The following is a 10051-nucleotide window of genomic DNA, read 5'->3' on the forward strand; positions in this document are numbered from 1 at the left end:
TGGTGAAATCAGCTGCTTTGAAGCAGTTTGAAGCAGTTTACTGATTCATCGATTATGATTTGACAAATTTACCAATTATAGTTGATGCTCCAGTAAATTTGTAAATTTCCTAAATTTTTTAGTAACTTTGTAAATTTACTGATTGAAACAGTCACTTTTTAAATTTCCTGAAAATTCTAGGAAATTTACAAATTTATTGTTTTGAAGATTTTACTGTAACATATAAGCCTAAGTACAATATTTTCAAAGTTATTGCAAAAAAATGATTTTTTCCATCATTTTTATGACAGTATCCTGAAAATGATCATAACTGATGTGGCCAATATTTCATTCTTATTTCTTATATTTTCAGATTGCTGAAATTTGAAGTATAATGGCTGCCAAATACACCCGCACGAACACCCAGAAGACACTGTGTGGAACTGTTTATTCTGAGAGTTTCAACTTGCCACCTGGTGTGCTTCCTTCCAAGAAGAATGTTGTTGAGTGCATGGTGTACCTCATGCGGAAGGACCGAGCAGGGAAACAGCAACGGACAGTTCAAGATGGTGCTAACCTTCTTGCTTTCATCCTGGTACAACATTGGGAGTACTGCAATGTCTACATAGTCTAGTAGGAAATAGGGGTCATCATGCACCCCCCTGAAATATACTTCTAATTGGTGTTTCTAGATTGGAAACAATGTGTAGAAAATGATTAGCTATGTTAAAAAGTTGTCCGGATGTCCCACGTATGATTTCTATGCAAATTAGTGCCGCCATTACCAAAAAATCTATTATTCGCTATATATCAGCCAGTAATGCAGATAACTCAACAAATAAGGTGTCTAGACCCATGTTTTCATGGTTAAAGATTGTGATAAAACTACTCTTGAAGTAACAGCAGATGTCCATGGCATCTTAGTATGCATATTAGTGCCGCCATTACGGAAAAATCAATTTCTCTGCATATCCCGAGCCACGCATTTTGTGTCCTGTGAGCATCCCGATATAGTTCATGGATGTGTGAAAGGGTCCAATCATGACCACATGATTGGCAAATTCTTCTGGCCATCGCCAGATGATAGGTAGGGCTTTCAAACAGACTCCAAGATCAAATGTATTCAGGACCCACTTCTGACCCACCTCAACCGTGGCTTCCTCAGAGCGCTTCAACAGCTCACGAACAACTGAATTGTCAGTGATTGGTTGATGGATGGGTGTGAAGTAATCCACTGTTGATTTTCTAGGTGGGGGAGTCCCAGTTGCAGAGGTAAAGCCCCCTAGTCCAGGCACTGGTTGCTTGCCATTACTACCAATGTATCTGCTGAAGAGCCAGACATAGTACTCACGCATCTTAGTAGCATAGACTGTGTCATTCTCTGCAGGGGGTGTGAATGAGGAGCCCTCGGGGAACTTTGGGCCAACACGACTGAACTGCAAGGGTGGGAGAGTTTCTGGTATGTCGACTTTCAGGCTACGCTGTTGTGACTTGTTGATGATAGGCAGCGTTCGGACCTTGGAGATCTCAAACCCAGGCCTTACGTCCTGCACCATGATTCCTCCAGCACTGTTGACAATGTTGCTGCCGTGCACACTTGTTGTGGTTTTATTGAGGTTGTCCCACTCACAATGGAAGACAATATTGCCCTCTCCTGTCACAATTTGGGGTGTCAGATAAGTCGAGACTTCATCCAGGGCCTTGGCCAGAGCAGTTTCCAACTCTAAGCCAAAATCGTAGCTCTCAGAGTGGCCAAGGCTGTGCAATACTGTGGTGAGCTGCTTGCTTCGGAACAGGTGCCTGACAGTCATACAGAGGAGCATGTGTTTTGGTAACTTCCATTTTCCCTCAGACACTGCACGGCACAGGTCTTGCCCAATGGAGAATACCAGACGCTTCATCTTATCGCTCATCTCTAAATCTTCCTTGCCAACCATAACAATGCTGAGGAAACGGACAAGGTCTGGAGGTAGGAGCTTTTCACAACGGAGCTCCATGTCATCAGCTGTCGGTGGCCAGGGCAGGCCTTTGGACTCGCTGAAAGCTTGAAGAATATTATGCCGAAGGAGGAGAGCAACATCTTGGTACTTGTCTGCGCTTCCGAGAGTGTAGGCTCTTGCAAGGGCATTAGAAACAGTGGTTTTGAACTGTACACAAGCCAGAATGAAATAGCATCGCCTTTGTCACGATTCACCTTCACGAAGCTGACATCGTCCTTGATTGGGTCATTCTGTAGGCGTTTCAGTAGTTTCTCAGAGCGATAGTTTGGGTTCTCATATCCATGCTGCTTCAGTTCCTCAACATAAAGCAAACGCAAGGAAGATAGCTGAAGTACCTCATTCTGCTGGACAACATGGTTTTGAATATGCTCCAATACTAAGCTGAGTGCCTTCTCATGGGCAGCTGACATGCAAGCATGATCAGTATCCTTTGCTCCTTTGGCCTTGTGAATCTTGCGTTCGTAGTTAGCGAATGCTGTGCGGAAAGATTTGAAGCATGATAGATGGTGTTTGGCCTCACAAGCAAAAAGGTCTTTGTCTTTTACCTGTCGATGAAGTCGAACTAGACCCAATTTCTCGGCCCGTGTTTCGATTTGCTCCCATGCATTGTCTTTATTCTTATAGGACGAGAAGTTTTCAGCTCTCTCAGTTTTGCGATCAGCACCTTTGATCTCCACTTTGTCACAGAAAATACACTGTGGTGGGAAGATGGGTGCAGAGGACAGTTTACGAGGGGAGTGATGCCATTGTGAGGTTGATGCTTCTGGTTCTGCGTCATCTCCCAGAAGATGGAGGTTGCTAGTAAATCGCTGATAACACTGGCGGTGATACCCAAAACTTTCCAGGTCATCAGGAGAGTTGGGGATCTGGTCACACTGACTGCATACGATATGGGGAGTCATGTGCTTGGAGACGTCGGTCTCGGATGTTATGAAGCTGCTGTAGTTTTTCATTGGCAGTTCCTTTGATTTTACTGAAGGGTGTAAAACGACCATGGTCAGACAAGGCTTGTAAATGAAGAATGCAGGTAAGTCTTTGGGGGGTGGGGGTTGCAGCATCCATGCTGCGTCCACGCTTACGTCTGGGCATGATGGGTTAGTACTTCTACCACCACCAATCTACACTATGCTACCACCTACTACACTGTTTATCTGGAATGGAAAGAGAAATGACTATTAATACCAAGGCTGATAGCAACAGGTTAAGAAAAGAGTATCATGCAACCCCAGAAATCTTCTGATCAATGTTGCTAGATCAGGGAAAAAACCACAGATTTTTGTCAGCTATGACAGCATTAATTTGTCACAGACACATGAGGTCACTTCAAGAGTAATTTTATAATATATGCCCCTCAAACCATGGGTCTAGACACCTTATTTGTTGAGTTATCTGCAATATTGACTAAGATATAGCAAAAATCGATTGTTCCGTAATGGCGGCACTAATTTATATACTAAGAACACGTGCTGTTACTTCAAGAGTAGTTTTATCACAATCTTTAACCATGAAAACATGGGTCTAGACACCTTATTTGTTGAGTTATCTGCACTACAGGCTGAGATATAGCGAATAATAGATTTGTCGGTAATGGCGGCACTAATTTGCATAAAAATCATACGTGGGACATCCGGGCAACTTTTTAACATAGCTAATCATTTTCTACACATTTTTTCCAATCTAGAAACACCAAAGTATATTTCAGGGGGGTGCATGATGACCCCTATTTCCAACTGGACTAACACCATTACCCAATTGAATGTTGCTAAGCGTGTTGTCTAACTATACTCAGAGTTCAAGAGCAATACTCAACAGTGAAAAGCAAGGCAGACAGAATCATGGAAAGCCAGAATGAAAATATATAATGAAGATATGCTGAAACTGTTTGACATATTCTGTGAAAATGAAGTGGCCAGAGCAAAAACAAGAAGAAATTCAAGGTGTTGCCATGGGTCAGATGGAGTGGGACCTCCTCAAGGACATGAGAACCACAAGAAAGATGTTCTGTGAAGACTTCGTTGATCGTCAATGGCAGAAGTCAAGACAACATCATTTGAAAGTAGAAGAACGTGTGATGCGCCAGCTGGCAGCCAAGCAGAAAGATGAGGAATCACAAAAAGATCTCCCCTGGGATGAAGTAAATCTTAGCATAGATGATGATACTGAAAGTGATGTTGAAGAACCTGCCTATCAACTTCAGGTGGAGGAAATGGAACTCAGCCGGCGAGTGTCCATTGGCTTTGAAGAACCATCCACCTCAACATCTGATAACATGCAACAAGAATTCTGCCACATTAGAGATAGTGTGAGGAAAGTTAGACCAGAATTTTACAAGGTGATAGACAAGCTGAAAAGTAAATATCACTGTTCAGCAAATCAAGCCACAGCAGCAGTCATAGAGGTGGCAAATGGAATGTTTGGAAGAAAATGGAAATACCATTACCATGATGAAGAGGATTCCATAAATCTTGATAATGCTCATCATGTGAAAAACATTCGTGAATCAGGCAAGGCAATCAGTGCCTTGGCTCTGGCTTGTATTGTAGATGAAATGATGGAATCGAAAGATGTTGTGATTACATACCACAGTGATGGTTCGAAGAAACAAGGAGCAGGTGGATACTCAGTACAAGGCATCACCATTAATGGTAAATATAGACCATTCCCAACTTTCCCCATTGCCAGTGAAAGTCTAACAAATCTTGCAAAACTGAAATTGACAATATTGAACATACTGGCAGTGTGTGGTGATGTTGATGCCACTGAGATTTTCAAGAAACTAACTTTTCAGGAAACCGATGCAACAGCCCATAATTTTGAAGTGGATGAGCAAGTGGCAATGGAGCTGGGAACATACCATATTCCAATTCATTTGCTGTGTCACACTCACCCTGCTCTGATGTTTAACAGGAAAATGGTGGACCTATTCAGCAAAATTGAGAAAGAAATTGGCCCTGATAAGATTTATTCAACTTGCCTTGTAAATGCCACCACATCTCATGATTCTGTCACAGAACAGTTCATTGACTGTGCCACTCGTCTTATATCACATGACTTTGATCACAAAGCATGGAACAAAGCCACTGAATTTGATGCCCATATTGAACCCCGAAAGAATCTTGCTGTCTCTCTAAAGAAGGAAAGGTTCAACAGAGTTGTTTATTTGTGTGCAGTAACACTACACCATGAGGCAGACCTGCGAGAATTCCTGGAAAAGTATGACACAATCACCAACACTCTTGCATACATTGTAAGAGCTTTTCTGGATGTGGAGTTTTTCAGTGTATTTCTAGTATGTGCAGCTGTGCTTGGTGTCCACCTGATCGAACCATATCTGCCCATCACATACTTTGATCCCGTAGACTATGAGCATTTGATTACGGCGATGCAACAACTTTATTAGGATCTCACTCAGAGCAATCCCACTGCATTGCTGGACTTGACAAAGCCTGCTTTCAAATTTGTGGATAAGCGAAGATTTGATTCCTGTAAATGGGAAAACAACATTTTCTCATCATTGTCAAGTAGCATCACTGAATACAACGAAAAAGCTCTGCAGATTTTGACTGTTATCCTTCCATCACTGGCTGTAGGCTTCTGTCAGCAAAGAGGCAATGTATTTGGTTTTGGGGATTTTGACCCAGAGAGTGGCACTCTTGTGACTCAGCATGACATGGCATTGCTGAACAAAGCCCCAATCAACAACATTGATGCTGAGAGATCAGTTGGCAGTATCAACTGTGAGCTACAACGTCGGGGAGCCAAACAGCTGGCAGCAGATGGATCAGCTCATCTTAAGGCCAAATCAGTGGATCTGATTGAACTTAGACCTGTTGACTGCTTCAAAGACTATGGCAAAAAAGCTAAAAAGGCTAACAAACTTGTAATGGAATGAGCAGAGGCCCAAGCAAACTTGGAGAGGGTTGGCATGACAAGTAAGGAAGCAGCAAAGGTGTCCTGTGAGAAAAGAAAGCTTTCTGATCTTGACAAGTTAGTGTCCTCATTCACCAGAGCAAAGCAGGTTGATGATTACTTGAAGAAAAAGAAGCCAAGTAACAAAGAAAACAGACTTTACACAGAGGTTAGGTATGCTCGGGATACAACACTGTCTCTCCCACGAACAAGTGAACTGTTCAGACTCAAAGAAAAGTCCCAGACACTTCCATTACAAAAGCTGGCAACAAACCTCAAAGTGTATCTGAATAAAGTGCCAACCAATGCATGTGTGACTTGGCAGGATTTTGATACTGCTGTTGCTACAATAACAGCTGCTGCTGAGCAACTGTGAATGAAAACTCTGGCATATATCTGTATCTTCTGGACAATACTGACATTATTATTGTTCCACTAGTTGTTTCTCTGATCACTTCGAATGCACAAGAACATGTATAAAGTGTATATGAAGCGCTGCCTGCGACAAGGGGCCAAGCGCCAAAAGTAAACAAACGAGAAAACTGCATGTAAAGGTAATGACACTGCGTGCGTCGGTCGGTCACCATCGCTTTACTTTACCTGTCTCGTGTGTCCTAAACAGAGTATATGCAGTTATGTGTTATACTACGTTAGAGACTACATTTTCTTGGCTTTTACTTGATATACATTGACTTCGTAATTTTGAATAACAAAAGAGTTATATAATAGGGAATAATGCAGTGTGCTAGACAGGAAACATTTTGAGATATTGAAAGTTTAACATGGCCCAGTAAGTAAACCTTATAAAAAGTAATCGATTGATAAACTGCATCTCTTAATTATTCATTTGGGACAGATCTTAGACTTCTAAGTGAACGATTAAATGTACGTAATCTCATTGAATAACAATAATTTTTCTCCTTCCCGCTGGCGCCATTCCCCGCGGGAGGGATGGACGACGCGTAACGCTGCCTGGCGTACGATAGCCTACTCCATATGCTCCCTTCCTCTACCCTTCTTCCCCATTCATCTCTCTCTCTCTCTCTCTCTCTCTCTCTCTCTCTCTCTCTAGGAGAGGCAAGGGTTGTCATGGCAACCCGACCCGCAGAGCCAAGGAACCCCCCTTGTACCCACCCCTGTCCGCGCACACGATGGATGAGGTGAAAAGTTTACATAAATAGTTCCATGCTTCACTTATTTGGCATTTTATGAAAAATCTGTATACACCATCGTGTTCAGGAGGCTTTTCTCTATAAGATGGAATTATTTATTTTAGTACTCAATTCCTTGCCGCTGCAAATGGTAGCTATATGTAAAAGGTGTTATAAACATTACGGAGTGATTCTTTAACTTCAACTCGTCACTTTTTATTTAGTTTCTGTTTCAATGTTCTCTCACAAACATAATCGGGTTCTGCAATGATCGCTGCGTTTAACGGTGTTGAACGAAATGACCTATCTTGTGTATAAGTTGAGTTACGGCAAATAATATAGAAGCATGTATGTGATATCACTCCTTTTGTCTACCTCATGGCCTCAAGCTTGACGGGTGCGAGCCGTCCCCTACACACAGACGATTACGTCAATCCTCTCCTGGCCTCACGTGGAATTATAACCAGACGTAATTCCATGAGGCCGGATAATTCCATCCGACGATTGGAATCAAGACTCCACACACGGTGAGAATTTTGAGGGGATTGGCCTCTTGACGCCAATCCTCACAAAATCGTGACGCCAGTCTTCTGCGTGTGTGGGCAGCTGAAGTCCTCTAGAATGCTTAGTCAGTTAACATTACCACATTTTTATTAAAATTACTTCTATATATTTTTTTCTTCTTTTATCCATTTTACCCAATCACTCTTACTATTACCATACTTTCTGGTCAAACACCACATTTCAAACTACTTGCCAGTGTTTTCGTTGTATCCTCACAAATTGATTTTTTTTCCCACTACTTTAAAGACGTCGTAAATGTTTCTTTTAATTTTATCATCCTTATAGTACACAACAATCGGCAGATTGAACCTAACAGAAACCTTACCCCCAACATTCAGAAGAGCCATTATTGATATTAATTAATCATCAATACACAGAAAATGTTTGTCAAGGCTGAAAGTGAGCTAATGTCAAGCAACGCCTCACCATACTGCAGGTCACGACAAGTCATGTCACTACTCTGGCAGTCAAGGGAAAATAAATGTATAATCCTGATAAAGGGTAGGCGGTGGCGTAGGTGGTAGCGTACTGGGCCCACATTCACCGCGTGATGGACGACGCGGGTTCGAATCCCCACGCTACCACTCGGATTTTTCAGTCACCGCCGAGTGGCTTAAAACTACCCACATGCTGTCCTGAAGACCACCCATCAACCCGGACTCTAGAGGAAGCCGTCCAAGCGAATCAAGAACGAGTTCCGGGGGGCAGCATGAGCCAATGCAAGATGGCGCCACTATAAACTCTCGCCTGCGCCAGAACGGGCTGGGCCGACCATCAGGCCCCACCTGGAAGAAGCCTTGGGCCGACCATCAGGCCCCACCGGGAAGATGCCTACCGGCGCAATAGGCAATCAACGTAAAAAAAAAAAAAAAAAAAAAAAAAAAAAGACGGTTCATTGCAGGAATATTGAAGCAACCTTGAGTATTCCAATAATATAATCAGAGATAAAGGCAGAAATGGTGCTTCTGCGCTTTACCCTCTCCAGCCCTCGTAGTGATTCAACCGGCGTCACCGAACAGCGACAGTGTGTGTGTGTGTGTGTGTGTAGTGGTAGTAATAATAATAATAATAATAATAACAATAACAGTAATAATGATTAACGGTTTGTTCAGTGTCACATGCAGCCAACGGCTGAAAATACATATCAGAGTCAAAGATCAAGATGCAAAAATAGTAATAGAATTGTAAAAGCGCACCAGTGTAAAAGGCTTTGTGTAATATGATAAAAGAAAATATAAAATACAATAGAAAACATACTCAATGATAATACTGGAAGAGATCATAGTTAAAAAAAAAAGATAAAAGTGACTGGTAAAACATCAATGTTGGTTAATAAGCTTATCTAGAGCGGGGACGGTGCTGTGCTTGTAACGGTCGGTGCGGGCTCTAATGGGAACTAGCTTGTTGGAGTAGCGTAGGGCCCGTCGAGGTGGTGGTGCGTCGGGGGGCAGCAAGTCGCGGTGGCGGGGGCGAGGGCGGCGTCATAGGTGGTGTAGAACGTGCCAAGGATGATCTTGACGGCCCTTTTCTGAACCCTCTCTATATAGGCGGCCGAGCTGGGTGGCGGTGAGGCAGGGAGACCAGGCAGGAGAAGCACAGGGTAATCTGGGCTGGATAAACATCTTCAAAGTGGTTGCCAGTTCAGAGGCAGGAACCCCTAGTGATTTCAGCCGCCGAAGCATGTGGAGCCTGCATGAGGCAGAGCTTAATTGCCAAGGAGTTTGGTGGAACGGACCAGGTTGAGGGTGGAGTTGTTCTGTCAGCTGCTTTCTGGGAAAAAAAAACAACTTAATTTAGAAAAAAAAAATATGCTCAGACTGTTTAAACAAAGAAAAAATAATTAAAATTAAAGAGCTACCTGTATGAGTATACTTTCGTATTGTAATTCATCATAATATTTTTTTGTGATAACAAAAAAATATCAACTCACCTTGTTAATCAAATTCCAACAAATCGTTGTCTACATCCAATTCCGTGTCGTTCTCATTGCTTGGTGAAGGTGGTAAACTTGTTGGAATCTGTCTCTCCTGGTGCGCAAGTACTTCCTTGATGTAGGGGTATTTTACTGTATCGATGAAAGCTAACAAATGTTTAAGGCTTGCCAACTTTCCGGCATTCAAGATAATAGGGGCATCATACTTTTGTGGGAGTGTTGTCAGACTGAGGTCGAACAAATTCTCAGAGAAGCTTCTTTTACCTGGCATTAACCTGACTGGAGTGAGTGGGGCATCACTGTATGTCATTGCAATAAAGTACCCTTCCTTGTATGATTGGTTGAAGACAAACATTCTGGCCTCTATGAAGGAGACAGCCTCATTGTTTGGTTTGCAATTCACCACACACTGCTTCAACACGTCTATGTTAAGGAAGTCTTGTTGGCTCATCCTCACAACTAAATATTGGGAAGAAGCTGCATTTTTAATAATATTGTAGTAGGAGTCAAAGCCG

Source organism: Eriocheir sinensis, unplaced genomic scaffold (genome assembly GCF_024679095.1).
Source record: "Eriocheir sinensis breed Jianghai 21 unplaced genomic scaffold, ASM2467909v1 Scaffold1794, whole genome shotgun sequence".
Classification (NCBI taxonomy): domain Eukaryota; kingdom Metazoa; phylum Arthropoda; class Malacostraca; order Decapoda; family Varunidae; genus Eriocheir; species Eriocheir sinensis.